Source organism: Grus americana, chromosome 1 (genome assembly GCF_028858705.1).
Source record: "Grus americana isolate bGruAme1 chromosome 1, bGruAme1.mat, whole genome shotgun sequence".
Taxonomy (NCBI): domain Eukaryota; kingdom Metazoa; phylum Chordata; class Aves; order Gruiformes; family Gruidae; genus Grus; species Grus americana.
In genome coordinates, this window is record NC_072852.1 from 4,154,838 (window position 1) to 4,174,780 (window position 19,943).

General features: G+C 39.4%; 1 long non-coding RNA gene across 6 annotated transcripts in view; it reads left to right on the forward strand.

Moving 5' to 3' along the window:
* Positions 1-19,943, forward strand: part of LOC129214499 (uncharacterized) — a 128,167-nt gene that overhangs the window by 34,507 nt on the left and 73,717 nt on the right. For all 6 annotated transcript variants that reach the window (XR_008579713.1, XR_008579711.1, XR_008579709.1 and 3 more), the window contains exon 2: positions 4,973-5,226. This is a non-coding gene — a long non-coding RNA (uncharacterized LOC129214499). The remainder of the gene's footprint in view (positions 1-4,972; positions 5,227-19,943) is intronic.

Sequence of the window (19,943 nt, forward strand, 5' to 3'; positions counted from 1 at the left end):
CCATAAGAGTAGTCAGAAGATTGCTGCTTTTTTCCCCTCATTATATTTCAACTAGTAAACCACACAAAATTATTGACAAGCTTTCTCAAAAAAGCTATCCAGGTTTGACATATCTTGCTAAAATAACATTTAACTTGTTTTCAGGTGGAAAATATAAGAAGGGATGATCAGTAAACAGTGCTGAAATTTTTTTTAAGAATCTCAAATGATGAATTGTTTCTGGAACCTTACTCAACTGCATTTGGAGTCAGTGGGAGGCTTTAATTTTATTTTCCCAAGAGGGCAATGAGACTCGCTCTCACTACAGTGCCTCTCTGCTATTGTATATATGATCTACAACATAGATGTTTTAAAAACATTCAAAACATAAAATTAAAAGGAAGTCTTGTACTTGGCAAAAGCTGTCCATGTGCCTCCTTCAGATGCTAAAAGTACAATTATCAAGAGAACATCAGCTTTCTAGTTCACTAAGGAATGTGGTTGTAGCTGTGTATCAGTTTTGTGCATAGCAAATTTTGAAGACTTTAAGAGAAAAGAAATCGTAACTAGAGAAACCACAATTTTAAAACTAATGATCATGAAGTTTTCCAAACCTGTTAATTTAGCTGTGGATGAAACAACAGAACAAAGAACTTTGCACTAAGAGGCATGGTTGTAGCTTGAATGTACCTTACTGACATAAAATAATAAGGAATTTCCAGAGAGGAAAAAGGGAATTAAGTTCTCGGATCTTGTTAATTAAGGCTCTGGCAATCTGACCTTTCTTGGTCCCTTTTGAAAACCTCATTGTGGGATGCATCATGAATGGCGTTGGAATTACTTGTATCTTTGCTGGCTACAATGGGAGAAAGGTTCTCTGTTGAGCTGTCCTGGTTGCTGTATTTGCATTCCCTGAGAGCATCTGAGCATATTTCTGAGGGCAGCAGCTTTTCAGAGGAGGGGGTAGAGACTGGTCAGAAAGGAGCCTGCATCAGGAGTGGAGACGAAGGAGGAGAAAAGGAACAGCCTCAGTAAATGCTCAAACATGAAACAAAAGACTTGTTTTTCTTCATCCTTCAGGGATGCATGGGGATTATGCAAAATTAGGTTGTTAATGGATTGAGAACAAGCCTGAAAAAAAACCTGAAACCACAGTGGACTAGGGGAGTTACTTAAAAATCTTTTATTCATCTTGCTTTTAGTTTTACTGTTCAAGAGTTCCATGTTTTATGTATTTTTCTAATAGCACCAAGCTCTGGAGTTTACAGTGCTTTTGGTGTTCTGATGATGCTCGCTCTGAAGAGGGGTGCAGGCAGCTCCTCCAAGCACTTGGTGACTCGGTCTCGTAATGGTGGTGGTAGAGACAAGATGTGAATCTGAAGGCAGCCCTAGGCTTGGGGGCTGAAGCTGGAAGCGAGCAAAGGCATATGTCCTCTGAAGACTGAGACAGAAGATTTTACTTTATGTTTTGAAGAGAGAGTGGCACAGAAACATTCCCTCAAGTGTAGAAGAGAGCTGCGGAGAATGTGACATCCCTTTCTTCAAAGGATTGGCCAAAAAGTCAGCTAGTGGAGCTTGTTGATCCAGACGTCTTTGTAGCACCTGAGAGGGATAAATGTTACAGAACCTAAAAGAAATTAAAGTCAGGCATTGGATTAATTATGTGGCTCCAATATGTGACCTTTGTAGGGAGCAGCAGGACAGTCCGGGAGCCCAAGAACAAAGTCAGATCACTAAGTAGGCAGAGACTGAACTGGGACTGAGAAGCTTGAGCAGGAGGAACATGGCAAAGATAAGCTTCTCAATGGGTAGGGTTGCTCACAGGAACAGAATATCTGAAGAGTATGTGTTAAAATGAATACATTTAACATAAATGCATCTTACAAGGTTTCTAAAATGTATGAAAACGAAGCTGGCAAGACCTCTCTTGCAGCCTTTGAAATTATTTACTTGCTATGGGATGATGAGGATAGGGAAAAGATGCAGTAGCTCCATCACCTACTATAGGCAAAGACTCTAGAAGTCAGTTTATTGACAGATGTCTTTAGAAGGGTGTAGGATTTAAACCAAGGTAGAAGAAGCCTTGCAACACAACTTTGAAATAATCTCAGGATGATACTGCTCTGAGACTAAGGCAAATGAAAATGGGAGGCATTGGTGCCTGTTGAGAACTGGATGCCCTGTTTCTGGAAACCTCTCAATGGGTTAAAAGGACTAATGCTGGGGAATTGGTTGTGTACCAGATTTCATCTGGAACAATGACAGATTAACACTCTGAGTTGACATTGTAGATAAAGTTGTTCTGTCCGCCCTATGAGAAGCAACAAAATAAGATCATGAGTACAGAGTGAGATGTGCCTGAGAGTAGTGTCCAGATACCTGAGGCAGGGAAGAAAAAAAAAAAAAAAAATCACCTTTCCTCAAAAAAAAACCCTGGTTTTGATAAAAGGGTCATCTTGAGGCTTTGGAGACTCAGTCTGTCAGAGACACTCGAGAGAACTGGGAGGGAGAAAAGCTTTCTTTTGTATTAACAGGACATGCAGGAAATTTTGTCTGTAACTGTGAAGAGGAGGAACAGAGCAAAAGCTCTCAATATTCCACAGTATTTTGGCATGCCACTTCTGCAGGGAGAACCCCTACAAGATGCAAAACATACCTGATGGACTGAAAGGGAGTGTGATGGGTTGACCTTGGCTGGACACCAGGTGCCCACCAAGCTGCTCTATCAATCCCCTCCTCAGCAGGACAGGAGGGAGAAAATAAGATGGGGGGAAAAAACTTGTGGGTCAAGATAAAGGCAATTTGTTAAAGAAAAAGCAGAGGTTGTGCATAGAAGCAAAGGAAAACAAAAGATTTATTCTCTACTTCCCATCAGTTGGCGATGTCTGGCCACTTCCTGGGAAATGGGGCTTCAGTAGGTGTAGTGGTTGCTCCAGAAGAGAAATGTCATAAATAAGAAATCCCCCCCCCACCCCCCAGCTTTATCTGCTGAGCATGATGTCATATGGTGTGGAATATCCCTTTGGTCAGTTTGGGTCAGCTGTCCTGGCTGTGTCCCCTCCCAGGATCTTGGCCATCCCCAGCCTACTGGTGAGGGGGGTGAAATGTTGGAGGGATAAACTTGATGCTCTGTGAGCACTGCTCCACAGTAGCCAAAACCCTGATGTTGATAATACGCCAATACAAAGCACAGCACTATGGGGAAAATCAACTCCATTTCAGCCAGAGCCAATGCAGGGAGACAGGTTGCCTCTTCCAGAGGATGGAGGTTTGATGGCAAGTGTGCCCTGGGCTAGTGGGACCACTGGAGAGTTGAGAAAACTCGAGCTCATCCTAAGTTGCGTCCAAAAATAATTAAACAGGTCTTACTTCTGGAACTGCTGGGGAACGAGGGAAACAAAAATGCCTGTTTTTGTCAGCTCATCTTTCAGAAACCTTGCTCATAAATGGGGAAGATACGTGACTGAAAAGGATGCACAGGAGGAAGCGAGGAGAAATTACAAAACCCACCAGGAAGGAGGCAACCTGTGTAGGTCTACTTAAGTGTGCTTTGTCCTTGGTGGGATTTGATGAGGGAGGGAAGAAGGGAGAGAAGGAAAATTGTTTCCTACACTAATTTTCAATCAAGCAAGTGGTTAAAGAAGGCAAGAAAGAGGGAAGGCAGCAGTACCATTTGGTGATTATTCAGGAAGTTGAAAGATGAGTTTTAAGTGGTTCTGAGGTTTGCTGTGACTTTGAAAGTGCCTACGAGGAGCAGAGTGCTAGAAGCAGGGAGGACTGTGAAATGGGCAGGGATAGACACATAAGCAGTTTTTTCCCTTGGGACCAAAGCAGGCTACGTTGTGTTTTCTACAAGTCAGAAATGTACTGAGTTGTCATGCTGAGAGCAAGTCTGAAGGAGAGGACCTGGAAGGACAAAGTGGGCACTGGGGAAATTGTTCATAAACCCTTTCATTTCTGTTACCTTGCTTTATTTTTTTTTTCTTTGGTGAAATAAACACGTAATTTACTCTACTTCTGGTAAAACTTATCTCTAGAACTAACAAACATTCTTGTGGCTTTTAGGTGTCTCATTATGGAAAGATGCAGGCAAATCCACCTCCATGGTGCTGTCTTATTTGAGGTCCTGCCAGGCAATTTGTTCATACAGCAAAGCAAAACACATACGTATTTGAGTGAGGTCTTGAGAAATCATTGTAAGCTATCTTTCATGAGACAGCTGCTGGGTGCAGGTGTGACCATTTGCATGACTGATAGTTTTAGTGACAATTATTTTTTTAAGGCTTACTGTTAACCTGTTTTTGTTAACAAAGTGAACGTGAGAAAACAAAAAATTTTTGAAAAATTGAAGTTCGTAACTTTGACCAGTGACAGAAACTGTAATTAGGTTTTGCTTTGGTTTGGTGTTTTGTTTTTGTTTGTGGGTTGTTTGGTTTTTTTAAGTGCAAATGGTCAGCTTTCGAAATAATGAGAAATCAGGGAAGGGAAAATCTTCTGCACTTTTAGACAAGCTATATGAATGCAGAATGAGATGCTTTGCTAGGCTTTTAATTGTGTTTTAAGCAAACAAAACTTTCCTAGTTTTAAAGGCTAAATGAAGTTTGAAGCAATTTGCTGTATGATACGAAATACAGTGATTCAGCATTCTTGATGAGAGCTATTTATAGTTACTCTATTTTTATTCAAGGAAAAACAATAGCACGGAATTTCAGGCAGTTTGACCAGACGCTTAGGAAGGTCTCTATTGAAGCTGAGGAAAATCTCATATTGCTTGATCTTGAAAGCTGAACTCATGAGCTCCTTTAGCATCAACATTTTAGTGCTGTCCTCCTGAAGGTGAAATTCAGTGCTGTGCTGGAAAGCTACATAATCAGTGTTTCCCTGAAGCCTAGTTTGTATCCACTGTTAAGGATCTATCAACATTCATTGTATTTTATTTTTGAAGAATTGAGCAATATAGCTAATTTCTGTTAATTTTAATTATCTCTTTCAGGTTTTCACGACCGTTCTGTTACTCTGCTGCAGCCAATGCGGATCCGAATGCCGTGGCTACAAAGGCTTGTTACTCTCTCATGCTGGATCCCTCAAATCCAAGAGCTACTTGGCAGTTTCCAAGGCAACCACCTGTGGAATAATTAAAAAGGATGAAGTGTTAGTGTGCCAGATATAAGGAATTCTTGCCTGGAGAGAGCACTTCATTTTCACGTGTCTTGAAGAATCAAATGTGTTTCTGCCAGCAAAGTTAAGGTAGTACAATTAAAAAGTACTGATTTATTTTCTGGAGGTACTGAAAGTTTGAGTAGGAGCAACAATCGTTATATGACTGTATACTATTCACTTAAGAAAACTACCATGGATCCTTCTATGTTAATTTTTGGGGTATATTTAAACAGAAAATCCAGGAGAAAGATGACGATGGAAAGGCAATGTGGGTGAACAGTATTTTGTATCAGTAAAACAGTTGCATGCACTGTTTTGCGCTTTATGCTGTCTTTCCTCACAGATGATTTTAAGTCGGTAAGGACTAAAATGGAGCATACATTAGTGGGAGCATAAATATAGGAAGTGCTGCCTTCATGCCAAGTACACTGAGATTTCTTTGGCATTCAGTGAAGTGATAGATATAAAAGGAATGTAGGAGTGGGCTCACTGCAAAATGACAGAATCAAGGATCGATCTTTATCCCAGAGCTTAAAGGGTATGCAGTGATTAAGTTGATGTTGAAACTGAGCTGATAATTGGGTTTAGCTTCTTCGGTGAAGCACCAGCTAAAAGCATTTTGAAGACCACATTCCCAGATTCAGAGCTGAAATTGCATGGTGGGGCAACCAAAAGGTAAGCAAAAGAACTCTGTTAGAATAACAAGGAATAACAAAATTAGCAAATTTGGTTCTGGAAGCTTGAAATGTTGCTACAAAAGTTTATGGTAAAGCTGTTAGGCTTTAGATAACTGGAAAAGTTCTTCTTGAAGTATAATATGTTACTGGATGTATCTGCTTATTATATCTTCCTTCTCTGCCAGTCATTCAAATATATTTGAATAGAAAAATACTATTCATTTCTGACAATGAACTTAAATGAAGAAAGCCACATTCACGTTCTTCCCATAGTCCAAATAAGTGTTCAGTTAAGTCTGGTTACCTAGCGTGATGCTTTTGTATAGTTAATTTTAGGCGTGATGCTTTTGTATAGTTAATTTTAGGCGTGATGCTTTTGTGTAGTTTATTTTAAGCAAAAAAAATGATTCCTAAATTTTGAAGTAGAAATATTTGGAATGCCATCTGGGCTTTACATAATAAATTTTTACTGCCAAAATGTTTGTGGGATTCTGTTGGGATGTGGATGGGATTTTGCATTCCATCCCTTCCACAGCACAAGAGGATCATTGTTTTTAGATACGGTGGGTCCAAGAAGAAATAAGAATTGCATGATGGCAGTTTTGTGATGTGAGGAAGTACAAGTAGAACCTATCCAGTAACCAGTTACCTTTTACAGCAGTTACAGAATTTCAGAAACTAAACTTGTAGGTACCGAGTTCAGCTGCAATTTTCAACCATAATACTTGATTTCCAGTTCATTGGTTCGTTGTCACCATGGCTTAACTGCCAGATTGATTTTCTTTTTGAAGTAATTCTTCAGGCTGTTCAGTTCCTCTCAGTATAGAGCTGAGGAAAATGTTTTTGGAGACATACTGTTTTCACATGTGAAAGGAGTACGCTGGCAAATATCTACACAAAGCACAGTGAAGATGATACAAAATTGAGACACAGTGCAGGCTGAGTACGGGTAGTCAGTGTCTGTGGATCCAAATCTTTTGCTTTCCAAGAAGCAGAAGTAACTCAGAGATGGAAGTGGATAGTTGTGAAAGCACGTGTGTGTATTTGTGCAAGACTAATGTAATAGCTAGGTAGCAATCACGTGAAGTAGTGCAGTATTCCCAAGAGTGTACCTAGAGAAGTTCATCTCAGACACCCCTAAAAAACATACTAAATACGTGAAAGTACCTCAGATTTTTTGTTTTACCTCAAATGCAATGGATGGGATTCTTCTCGTGAAACTTAGATTTCCAGGTCCTGCTGAAGCAGGTGGTGAAAAGCAGGTAGGATGAAGAGCTTCCTGAAGGTACCTATTCCAGACCTCCTTGCAGGGGATGATTTGCCTCTAGAAAGGAACCTCTCTCTTTCCATTGATGGTTCAGCCTGGACCACTTGTTTAGCCTAGCTTTCTAACTTTGCAGAAACTTTTCAGTGTAATTGATGTATTTATATGTGAAACTCATGTATGCTTTTCCCCCTGTATTTAATTCCCTATGCAGAGCTTCCCATGCTAAGTGGAGTTGTACTTGATTACTGGTACAACCCACTTACTCATCCTCCTTTTCCCAACTCGGACATTTGGCCCTGGCATTTTTTCCAGACTTCATGTACCAGCCTGTGGATAAGTATCAAGGATACTGGAGAGCCACATAGTTTGTTAACATAGTTTCTAATAGAAATAAAAACATGCATGCTAAATTTAGGCAGCTGGACTGTGTGAAAGAAAATACAGTGGCTAGGCAGAATTGATTTCTGACATTCTGAATATAGCTTATGTTTTAATAATCTCTATCCCTGAGATGTTTTACAGGACTGAAGGGGAGTAGAAAGTTAGGAGCAGTGATTTGTTCAGTAATTTTAATTCTTTAAAGTGATTCAGTATGTTGCAACACAGAAGTTGGCTTTGCAGCCTTGGCTATTAAGAATTAGTGCTATATGCACCCATAAGAAGTAAAATTTTCTTTGTACTCCTCTTTCTGTAACAGAGGATTTATGTTACGCTCCATGTTGGAGTAATTTGATGTCCTTTTGAAAGGAAAAAATGGGAAATAGTGATATGATAATTCTCTTAAAGATCATTTTGATACAGTGATTCCTTTTTCCCCCCTATTTCTATACCATGAGAACAACTGTATCAAAAGTGTCGATGACAGTGTGGTGGTCTAAGTGTCATTAAAATATACATGAGTTTTGTTGGGTAAATAGGACTGTTTCCTGGAATAGGTAACACTTTCCTCTTGTTGCTTGGAAATTCAGGTAATTTTTTCAGGTTGGGATTTTTCATAGGGAGTTTTTCCTTAGCAAGAGGAGCTAGAATAAAAATGTAGAGGAAATACAGGGAAAGAGTGATAAGCAGCAGTTAGTGGAAGAGGGAACTCAAATAACAAATGGACCCTTTTGCCTAGGCTTTATTTTGGAGACCTGAGCCTTACATCTCTGGAGGTTTTAGGGTATATCAGGCTGGGCAGATGCATCAAGCATCTGTTGCAGATGCAGTCATGCACTTCATTCAAAAAGAGAAGCACAATATACTTTATTCATATAAAACAGTTAATTAACAAAGTTCAACAGTAAACGCAACAGTGGTTCAACAAGATTTGATGGTAAGGTACACTTGATTATTTACTGCATAGAGGACAGGGTCAGACAAAACTGTCAGGGAGACCCTCCTGTTGAGTCATGAGGGACCCCCTTGCTTTCTAAACTCCTCAGAGAAGAGTGTAGGTATGGCTGGATCCAATCCTAGTCCCAGACTTGGTCAACAGTTTAAAGGATTATATATGCAGAATCAGTCCTTTATATCATTTACATAAGATTTCAAAGTTTAGCATGCTGTCAGTCACTTGCTGAGGATCTGTTGCGTCAAGGGGTCTCTCAACCTCGAAGAGTAACCTTCAGAGGTGTCCCCACTCAAGGGGAGATCTTGGGATGCAGCCCATTGCCATGCAGGAGACCTCAATGGGCTCTGGGCCGTCCACTTATAGTGTAAGGTGATTGACTTATATTTACATAGCAGCATGACGTCTGGGTCACTGTTCCAGACAGCCTTTGGCTACTATGATGCCATCCATCCCCTAAAGTCTAGCCTAAGCTGGGTGCAGCCATCACAACCCCCATGACTTAAGGTGTCTCTGTGTGAGAGGAACACACTGCCACAGCATGTCATTAAGATGTCATAGGAAAGATTTTCACCTTCCCAGAGAAGAAGAATCATCTCTGGAAGTACCGGTCACTGGGATACTGTGTGAAGTTGTGTATCTTAAGGTTTTTAGAACTGTATCTTAACTCCCTTCAGATCTCCAAGGAGCCAGAGAGCAAAAATCACCTGTCCAGAAGCGACAATGAACATTTTCCAGGGTGTATTGATACAGGATGCTATTTTTGCCTATCAGTACCACTGTGAAAATGTGACACTCCAATAAAATGTGCTATACTCCACTGTATTGTGCATAGTTTTCTGAGTGACCAGCCACTGCTCTAAGAGCAGTTACAGTGACAGCAATCACACCACCCTTTCAGAATGAGAACTATTTTGCTGTACTTAGGTGGATGAATTGTTTATGGGGATCAAATCAGCATTGCAATTTTAATGGTTTTGCAAATAGAATTCTCTATGAGATGATAGACCTTATGCTTAGTCACAAGATCCCTTTCTCCTTACCGGCTATTACTGCTCTGTGTTTCAGATATGCTTTTTCAGTGTAGTTCAGAGAACTTTCCCTGACAAACTATGCAAAAAGTCCAGAGTAGAATAAAGGTCAGTCCACTTCATTGTCATTCTAGGACCACTTTGGTCCTCTTCAGAATCAATGAAATAACTAAGAATTTTTTTTTAGTAGTAGAGTTGTTTTTATTAATCTATTTACAACTCCCCATTTGTGACTTGAATTTCTCATGTTAGGTTGTATATCTTTTATTTTTAATAGCAAGAAGAGGAAAATAAAGACTTCAGAATTACAGAATCGTATTTGGCAGAGAGGTGGAATGTGGCTTTAAGTTGTTCTCTACAGTGAATGGTTGGATAACAGGCAAGGAAGAGGTGCTAACACTTGAAAGTTCTTCAGGATATTGTACCCATGCTAGACAAAATGACTTACAGAGAGGTAATGAATGTTAGATTAGAAGAGCAGCCGTTCTCGTACACCTGTCTAGAGCAGTAGTTTGTCTCCAGCAATGGCCAAAGGTGGGTAACTGAGGAGTACAGGAACAGAACAAGAATATAGGATACTCCTGCACGCTCTCTGGACATCTGTAGTACAGGGGTTTACTAAGCTGGATGCCTCTTTCACTATGTTTTCTGGACTTGTCTTTGGAATTTGTTAAATCTCCCTTTCAAGCCATGAAATCTCGCTTTCAAGCTAAGTATTAGGAAGTGTAATACTAGGCCGTTCCATAGCTTAACTAACACAGCAACCTGTTGAGTGAGGAACCATATTCTTTTAAGTTTTGAACCTGAACTCCATTTAAAATCCACTTCTTGTACTGGAAGAGATGTAAATAATCCATCCCTATCTACTATCTCCATGACAGTCATAATTTTTTAGACTTCAGCCTGCTCTAAGTGTTAAGAGTCAGTTCAGAGCCTGTTGACCTATACACGAAGTTAGAATCACTTTCCCCACCCCCAGTTATCCTACTTTGTGCTTAATTTCATTGAGGTACTATATGAATTTCACTACTGAATTTCATTGATGTATTTTATTGTCCAGTCAGTAATCTGCATGTAGTCTTTTCTGAGTTTTTCCTACTCAATTGCTGTCTTTGCTACTGTGGATAACTTAGTTGTCATCTCACTGTTGAGCCCTTTTCATGTCACTTATGAATTCATTGAACAGTGCTGGGAACAGATCCCAGCACAGATCCCCATGGAAAGAAGAGCTGAAATTGCACCAAGTCCTGCCAAAAGCAGAAGTGGGTATGCCCGCTTTTGCATGTGGCACAGTTGAATTTGTAATAATTTCACTGTGTTGTTTTGGTACACTTGTAAATGTTGAGCCATTGTAAAAAATTTTGTAGGAATGGATAGTTTCATACGTAAGGTACAGTGTCATTCTTCATCAGCTGCGTATTTGTAATTTCACCTTTGAAAATGATACAGCAGGGAAGGGATTCACCTTTTTGGATGATTGAGGATGATTGCCTCAATGTGTAAAAGGGCCAGACCTACTTTGTTCACAGCATAGAGCACTTTTCATTTTCTGAGTTTCTGTTCTCAAAAGCGACTTGGTTGGAACTTACTGGTTTATCACACTCTGCATTACCAGTACATAGAAAATAATGTTGAATAAGGGAAACTAAGCAGTTGAATAAATCTCCAGAGTCATAAATATACACTGGTTTTAGGTGATTAAGTGTAGGAAATTACCTTAGCAATAGAACTGGTACTTGTTTTCTGATGTTAACATTAGAAAACATCTAATGCAGTGTTAAGAAAACTGGGTCAGATCAAAAGGACCTGTAGCATAAAATTGTTTTTATGATGGTAGCCTATAGCTGCAGCTTAGGGAAGTGTGCAAGAACAGGAAACGTAGTTCTGCTTCCCACAGCAGTCACGCGTCCTTCCAGCGACCAGCAGTTAGGGAGTCCTGAATCATAGGCTGTATCACAGCTCCGCGTTTGCTTCCGTGAATTTGCTTAATGTGAACCAGTTTTGTTGTCCCTGATGTCCTAGAGCTTGAATTACATAGGTTATGCATTCACCTTGTGAAAAAGGCTTTTGTTTCAAAGTATTTGTGTGGTACCTCTGTTTTTTGCTCGCATTCTGCTTCTGTACACCTCTATCTGATCTCTCTTCAGTCCTTTCTTTTGTGGGCTGAGGAACCTTGCTCGATTTCATCTCTCCTCGTGTGCAAGCTGCTCCCTAAGTCTCGTTTTTGCTGTTCTGTACACTGCTGTGCTACCTCTTTTCTGAGATGCGGGGACCAAAACAGCATGCGGAGTTCAGTATAGGAGTGTGCTGCAGATGAATGCAGTGTCACACTGCTGCTCCCTGTTACGGTCTCTGTTCCCTTCCTAATTACTCCTGAAATTCTGTTTGCTTTTTTGCTGCTCTTGTTATCAACCCCTGTGAAAACTGTATTTTCATAAAGCTATCTACAGTGACTTCAAGGTCTTTCCTAATCGGGAAAAACTAATTTAGAACCCATCACTTGCTATGTGTAGTTAGTTATTTTTTTCCCAAACGCAAGGCCCTGCGTGTATCTACTTGAATTTCATCTTCTGTTTTCTCTCCCAGTCACACTGTATAATAACTAGTTGGAAGAAAGGTCTGAGGATAACTGCTTTGATTCACTTAATGCTTTATCTTTAATAGACCTGTGATCTCACATTGTATCCTTTTCAGCATAATTTATGGTTAAGTTAAATGGGAGAGGTCTAACTACAGATCTGTATAGGAGTCTACATTTTTGTGTGTCTGTGTAAACAGATAAGTTCTTAGCATGTTAATTAACTGTTGATTAATAAGACCTTCCTCCTTACTGCACTACAGCTAACTCTTCTTTAAGAGCTTTTAGAGAAGTTGGTAATTTTTGGTGTCTCCCAGTATCCAATTAATCATAGCGTCTTCACATCTCTCCTGCACGTGACCTGCATGTTGCAGTCCCTCAGTTGGCATTTTCAGTATTTTGGTTTCCTTAGAACTCTGGCTGAGTACATGTGCTCCCGGCTATTTTATTACTTTGTCACTTAACAGTTCCCAACTGACCGGAGAGGATCCTCCTCCTTTGTCTGGCCAGCAGGCAGACTCCAGTGCCATAAGTTCCCTAAAATGTTATGTACTGATCGGTGAATTCATTTGGGTTTTTCTGTGGCAAAGAAGTAATTCTGAGGGTTTTGGGTTTTTTCCCCTCCCCATGGCTTCGTCTTGTTGAGCGTGCCTTTTACCTTTTTATCATCTATTGGCCCAGCAGACCTTCTGATAAACTTCATCCTTTTGGTGTATTTGATAAATTTTCTCCTAGCACATCAGTTCTAAATATTATTTTTTTAGCTTGAAATACAACAAATTTGCATTTAGTTTGCTAAAGTTTTTATTTTTTCCTGACATCCTAGTATGACTTCACATTCTGAAGGGCTTTCTTAATTTTTTCTTTAAGTTACACTTACCCTGTTCTTCTGTATGCAGTACAGGGTTTTTAGCAATCTGTCAGCCCCTAAACACTGATCGTTTTGCCTATTCTTCTTAGTTTTCTTTAAAGAAGCTTCTTTTTTCTCATTTGCAGAACACTTGAGATTAGAAGGGACCTAATGAAGGTCATCTGGTCTAATTCTCCTGCTCAAGCAGGGGTTTTTTAGTTTCATAACTAAAAATAGAGAAAACTATTGTCTCAAATATTGAACTTAAGTGCATTTCAATGAGTAATGCAGTCACTCTTCAGCAGTGAAGATCCTGTACTCAGTTCAGGACTGGGTCAAGTCTTGCTCCTGTTGTGGGTTTTCAAGGTTGTTGAAGTGGTAATTAATGGTGTCTTAAAAATTATATCACATTGACAATACTGAGAATTTATCTGTCTCTGAAATCCTGCAATTCGGCCACCTTTATCTCAAGAGGTGATGTTTGTCACTGATAACTGTCAGCTACCTTCATGGCGCCATGATTATGTCATCTTCCCCTGGAACTCAGAAGCCTCTCCGTCCTGCTGAACTTGTTTTTGTGTCTTGTCTTACTGTGCTTTTGGGAGGAAGAGAGTTTGAGCTTCACGAACTTTGATGCACTTTGAGATACTCAAGTTGGTCAGACGATGTGACGTAGTTCCTAGAGGATAATTTCTCTGTACGGCATTGCGTCTCTCATCCTGCTGGAATATTCCATGCTATCCAAAATAGCACCCGACTAAGGTTTAATGGTGGATGCTCCCTCAGCCAGTGAAGCTGAAAGAGCAGTTTGGTTCACCCTACTGTAAGCATCTTCATGTGGTCAGATGAGTTGCTGTCTATGTTCCTCTGGGTTGATAGCTCTCCAGTGGCTGTAGTGGGTGTGTGTGTGTGTGTTAGACACCCAGAATGCTTACAGACCCATTGTAGACATTTGAAGTTGAGGGAATTGAATCCTACTCTGGTATATCAGTCTTCTGAAGCAGTGAGTGTTCACTTGCAGAGAGTTGTCAGTTGATTGTGGTGCTTCAAAAAGAGCAATCTGGATCACTGTGGTGTGGTGAAAAGCAAGGAGAAAGCTTGCAGTGTATCTATGGGTGAAATGAAGGTGTGGTTTTGTGGGTGACCTAAAAGGGTAAAATGAGAGTGGAATTTAAAATTAAATGTAAAGATAATGTAAAGATGACATTGATTGTGAAGAAGAGCTTGGTGTGACTTCAGTGGTTGGTAGTTTTTGCCTATTTTTCCTCACTCTGTTAAGCCTGCAAAATAGAGATGTAATCAGATATGGTTTGGATTTATAGCAATATGTATTCCATTTCAGTATTGACACTGCAAGGTCTCTGGGAGCTCTGGAGAAAGTACTAATAATGATACTTTTTCTGAGTTTGAATTGTGTGGCTGAAGTGTGAGATGGCACTACTGCCTGCACCTGTCAGATCCATTGATGTGACCAGCCAGTGGCCTGTGTAAACTGTGACTTTTTTTAATTTTTTTTTCCCCCCAATGCTTAACCGTAGCCCTCTATGAACCAGACATTTTCTTTAAAGAGCAGTTCTTCCATTGGTGAAAGGTAGCCATCACAGAATGGGATCGACAGGCTCAGTTGTTCTTTGGAAGTGCCCATCTCCACAGTGGTTGTAGAAAGACCTTAAATAAATGAGGAAAACCCTGACATTTTCAACAGAAGAAACAGGGTGAGATGAATCTATCCTTAAAGGTCAGATTTAATTTTTGTGTAACCAGTTTCTGATTGTTCCGTATGGTCAGTGGCAGTATATTAGTTGAGCTGTTTTTGAGTTTTTAAGATGAATTTGTGTCAGTCTGGAGTTATTCATACACTACCAAAAAAACCCAAACAAACCCTTTTGAGTGTATCTTTTGGCATATTAGTTGTTAGTGATTGTTCATCCAAATGACTGATCTGACTCGCTGGAAATTTTGTGGTGCTTTACCCTCAACATTATGAGAATGCATGCTCAGGTTTGTGTGGGTGAATGGACAATACTGTGTAAGTGTGCGCATACAGACTTGTAAGTGGCCTTTGGGCTGAGGTTAATGAATGTTTTCTGTTCCGTTTTGTTCTGTCTGTAGCTTCCTCAGTTTTAGGCTCTGTGAGAATGCAGACTGGTCTAAAAACTATGTAGATTACATAATGTAGCGCTGGGGTTTAATTCAGCTGAACGGTAGCTGATCGCAGTTTCTAGCAGGTTTGAAACACTCTTTTGCCCACCAAACAATGCCCAGGCTAGGGCTGAAAGCAGCTGTTTGCTTCAACAGTGATGTTCACTATCTCTTCTTATTATGTTAATTTGGGGAAAGAGAGTATTTTCTGGAGGACTGAAGAATGCTGAGAGCACGTTGTTAATTTGTTCCCATCAAATAAGCAAAGATTGAATACAAATGCTCAGGAATGGTGTCAAGACAGAGATGATGAGGGGTGTTTTCAGTTAATGCCTGCCAAGAATTAAGAAAAATTAACATAAAATTTTTGTGGTTTGGGAGAATAGTCACTTGAGAAGTTGTCTGTTCCTCTGATGAGGGCTGTACAGAGTACTTAACCGTTTTGAAATGAGGGTTCACCTACAGTTTGCAGAAGGGTGTTTCAACTTTTTTGGGATATAGTAACTTGTAGTTCACTTGTTGAGCACTTCTCATGATTCTCAAGGAAATGATGCCATAGTCCTTGCTCCGGCAGAAATCTCACTGAAATCAATGGTAAGGATTTGTTGTTGTTACTAAGGCCTGAAAAAAAAGATTTGCTCTGCTGTCTTAAGTGTGAGGCAGGACTACTCAGCAATCAGGTTGGTGTTTATTCAGAGAGTTTGTTTCCTTCAGATTCTCTATTTTCACCTTCTGTAGGGTCCTAAGTTTTTTTTCAGGAATGATGTTTCTAGTATTTTCTATTTTAGACACTTGACACAGGATTTCAAATTCTAATGGAGGTGTTGACAGTGATACAATATATGGCTTGTTTACAGTAGTTTCTTTTCAGATTTGTAATGCAAATACCATCTCTGCAGATCTTCAGAGCTCTGGTTGTTCTGGAATTGAGGGTTTCATCTTGCCGAACTTGTGTCATGAAAGGTGGTATCCACTGAATCCAGCTGGGTTAATATTATCTCATCTGGATATCTGATTTTCAGAGTGACATAAGATTTAACTGGAGTCTCTTAATTGCTGGAATAATTACAAACAGCAAGAAGTAAGATTTACTCTTCTTTTTAACGTTGTTGTTCTAAACAGAGAACTTAGGCTTCCTTCATAGTTGTTATTTCTTGGTGTTCTGCCATAAAAAACAGTCTAAAGATAATCGTGCAAAGGGAACTTTGTGCTTGATGTGGAGGGGTATTTGTGTTGGTAGAAGAAGATTAGCATCCTAAAGACTTAGGTGTAACTCACTTGGAAAAAAAGCTTATTTTGGTATGTAAGCAGTTTTTTAGAATGACACTGCTTCTTTCCGTTGAAGCTCTTCCAGCTTAAAAAAATACATGCTGCCATATGCTACTTTAATACCAGCACACTAACTGTATTAAAATATAAATGAACAAAATTGCAATTTGAGGTTTTCATTCTGCAGAGGGATCTATTTGGGAGCCCTTTTTAACTCTGCAAAAGACCGAAGTTTAGTTGTAGCCCATGCCTATGCAAACCATTTTGGAGGCTTTGGGTCAGAAATCAGGATGAAGAAGCTGAGAATGAGAGAAAAGAAACTTCTGCAATTCCAGTGCCTGGGAAGGCATGTGGTGAGTGGACACCAAAACTGCTATTACAGAAAATGCGTGAGGTTTAAAGGCTGCTGCGTGCCAGAAATGGGGCCTTCTCCAATTTTTTCATCCTAATAAAGGTGTAGGCACAGGTGACTTGGTGCCCAGTGTTTCACCTATAGCAAACAGAGACATAAGGCAAACTTTTGTAAGCAGGTTGAGAAGTTTGGATACTGAATTGGACCTGAAGCTTATCTGGTAGCATTCAGAACTGTAGCCATACAGCTGTCATTACTTCTGCTGTTGACTTACACTAACTTGAAAACACAAATACTTAAGTGTTACATAGGATTTGGACTTTTTAATATGTGTGTTAATCTTTTAAAATCTACTCCTTGTGTATTTGAACAAAATTTGTGGACCATAAAAACATGTTCTTTAACTGTAAGCAGATAGTTAAGATGCCCCCTTTTTGTTTCACGTAGACATTTGCTAAGGAGAAGTGTTACATCTCCCACCTACTTCTCTCCTGAAATCATTTTGGGCTAGAGTCGTAATGAACTTGAAGCAATAAATTGACAGAGCTGTGTGTTGCTGTTGTTTGTGGGGAAGCGCTCCTGCTGATTTTATTTTGTGTGCTGATCTGATAGTGGTTGATACAGTGATTTCAGAAGGAAACGCCTTAGTTTAATTCACGTGTTTCATTAAAGCCATAGATATTTACTTTAGTAACAACATCAGTACTTGTAATCTTGAAAAGGTTGAAAAACTGTGATGCAAACCAGTACTTTTTTGTTTTTCTTTTTTTTTTTTCCCCCCTCTTTCCTTTGGTGAAGACGACCTGACAGGAATGCATGGAAACTGTCAACAACATTCCTGACCAAGTATTCAGGCACAATTAAGTTACTAGTATTTCAATAATAATTGATAATTAATGAGACTTTATAAATAACATTTTGACTTCTCTTTATGTGCCTTCTGGGGTTTTTTTTGGAGGGGGGAGGAATGTCAAGACCAATTTCAGCATTTCTGTGCTACCTTGGAGACTAGAAAATGTTTCATTATTGGCATCTGAGATTCTTACGTAACCTGGTAATTCTGGGAACAAGAATTTTAAGAAAAATGCTGAGCAGTTCTATTCTTCTGGTGAAAATTACAAGATTCAGAAACACCGTGCTAAATCATTCTGTGGCGATTTCCCCAGAAATACTAGTATTCCAGGCTTCTGGAATGCATTTATTTTGCTAGGAGTCAGGATTGCATCCTTAAGGAGTTAAACTCCCATCCACGGAGTAAATGTCATACTAGGAATTACTGCATAAAACCAATGTATTTGGTTTTACAGAATATTAAAATGGAATAAAATGGAAGTGTAAGGAGAAGGTGAAGAGTTCAACTCCCGGCATCAGGAGCAGAACTGGTACATATTCAGGATGTGGTTTGTATGTTGTATGTGCAACCCCCAGCACAGGCCTGTGTGAAGGAGCTTCCCCTAATCTCTTACTGCCGTCAAGAGGATTTTTGTTTTCTGTAAGTTCAAGGTCTGTACTTCTAATGGGACAAGCCAGGAAGGGACTTTCCCTGCTTTTATCTCATGTGAAACACAGCGTGGCTTATCTTACCCGCTCTGTTTGTTCAAAACTCTTATTATATTCAGCAGAGAGGGCTTTATTAATTTTTTCAGTATAAAATGAAATTGGTGACCTGTTAGTGTTGCCTGCTTTGTGAATGTCGTGTTTCTTAGTTAGAAATGGCCATATTATGATACTTTCTTCAGAGTACAGATAATCTGACACAGGAATCCGCAGATTCAGGATGACTCAGAATTAAAAATGAGTCAGTTATGCCTTATTCTGTTCAATTTAATTTTATTTTTTGAAATACAGAATTAGAAGCAAGTAAAATGGGTAGCTTAGGGTGCCTTGTCCATTCCTGTGTAAATTCCCTTGCTGTAGGCAGTAGGGAAGAGTGACAGTTTCAGAGGGACATGATTTAATAGCTCTGTAGCAAGGGCAGTAGAGTGACGGAGTGAGTAAATAGAAGAATGATCTGCGCTCCTGAGTATGTGTATCACAGAAGACAGAGTTTCCTTTTGTAGAAGAGATTTTGAAGATTTAGGACCTAGCGTGCAATAAAAGATATTTAAGATTGAATACCTACAGGACATGACTTTCTCTTTAGTTCCTGAAGAACAACTTGTGAGTTTTCAGTAAATACTATTAGATGTTCTGTTCACAGTGCAGTTTCTAGAATAATATTTTTCAGTATAGATCAAGGGTTGAATATAAACCAATGCTTGCTTTTCATTTTGATTTTCTTGTTTCTGAGCTTTAGAGTTCAGAATCTATATCCTTTTTTCTTTTTTGTGTCAAGAAACAATCTTCCTTTCCTACAGTATTTCTTCTGGAGTTACTCATTTATCAGGACACATTTGTGATGTTGATCAGGTGGTTCTTTTTGTTCCCCTTTCCTCTCCGTGTGCTCCATGCAAGGTGTTACTGATGGGCTCTGTGCATGCTGGCACAACCAGCCATGTAGGTAGAGTATGTGCTTTTAAAAGCCTTATCTTTTACTGAATTACTGTCCACTTTCATTCCTCCAAGTACCATGTCAACTTTAGTCAAAAATTCAGGTTCTGGAGTGCCGAAAGAATGGCAATAAAAAGTGTTTGGATGATAGGAGCGCTGGAAAGAGGGAGCAGTGTCATGAAAGCAGCAAGCGTGTCTTCATTCACGTCTGTTAATTGCTTTTTTGGCTAAACTAATGTCCTCTTTACATAAATTCTCATCACATTCTAGTAATACACAATTTAAGTTGCTCTCTATTTCTTCACCTAAATTAAGATCTTGTATTTTCTTTCTTTTCTATCTTAACTTTAGCTTCCATGTTACTTTTTGAAGTAATGAGGTGAAAGAAAAATAGTAGATCAGGTATTTTCCGTGCTTGTATTTTTGCAGGTAAGTTTACCAAGGGGAAAACCATCTTTAAAATGCTTCTTTCAAGTCAAACAAGCACAGTTCATCTTAAGGCAGCATACAGCAGTAAGCATTACATAGCAGTAACAATAAAATTAAACATTAAAATTAACTTCATTACTAGTTTTAGGATTTCATAGCTAGCTTTTAATAAATTTTCAGATTTGTATTTGTTTCATAAACAGTGAAAGATGATGTAATCAGCCAAGCTCTTAATACGCCTTTGCCCTGCACTGGAAGTCCATACTGGAGTGATTCAGTACAATTGCTTCAGAGCCCTTTTCTGGGTAAAAAGTGTCCAAGTCACGGAGGCGTAGCCTGTGTTCCTTCAAACATGGGTGACTTTGATTTGTTAGGATTAAAATCAGTTG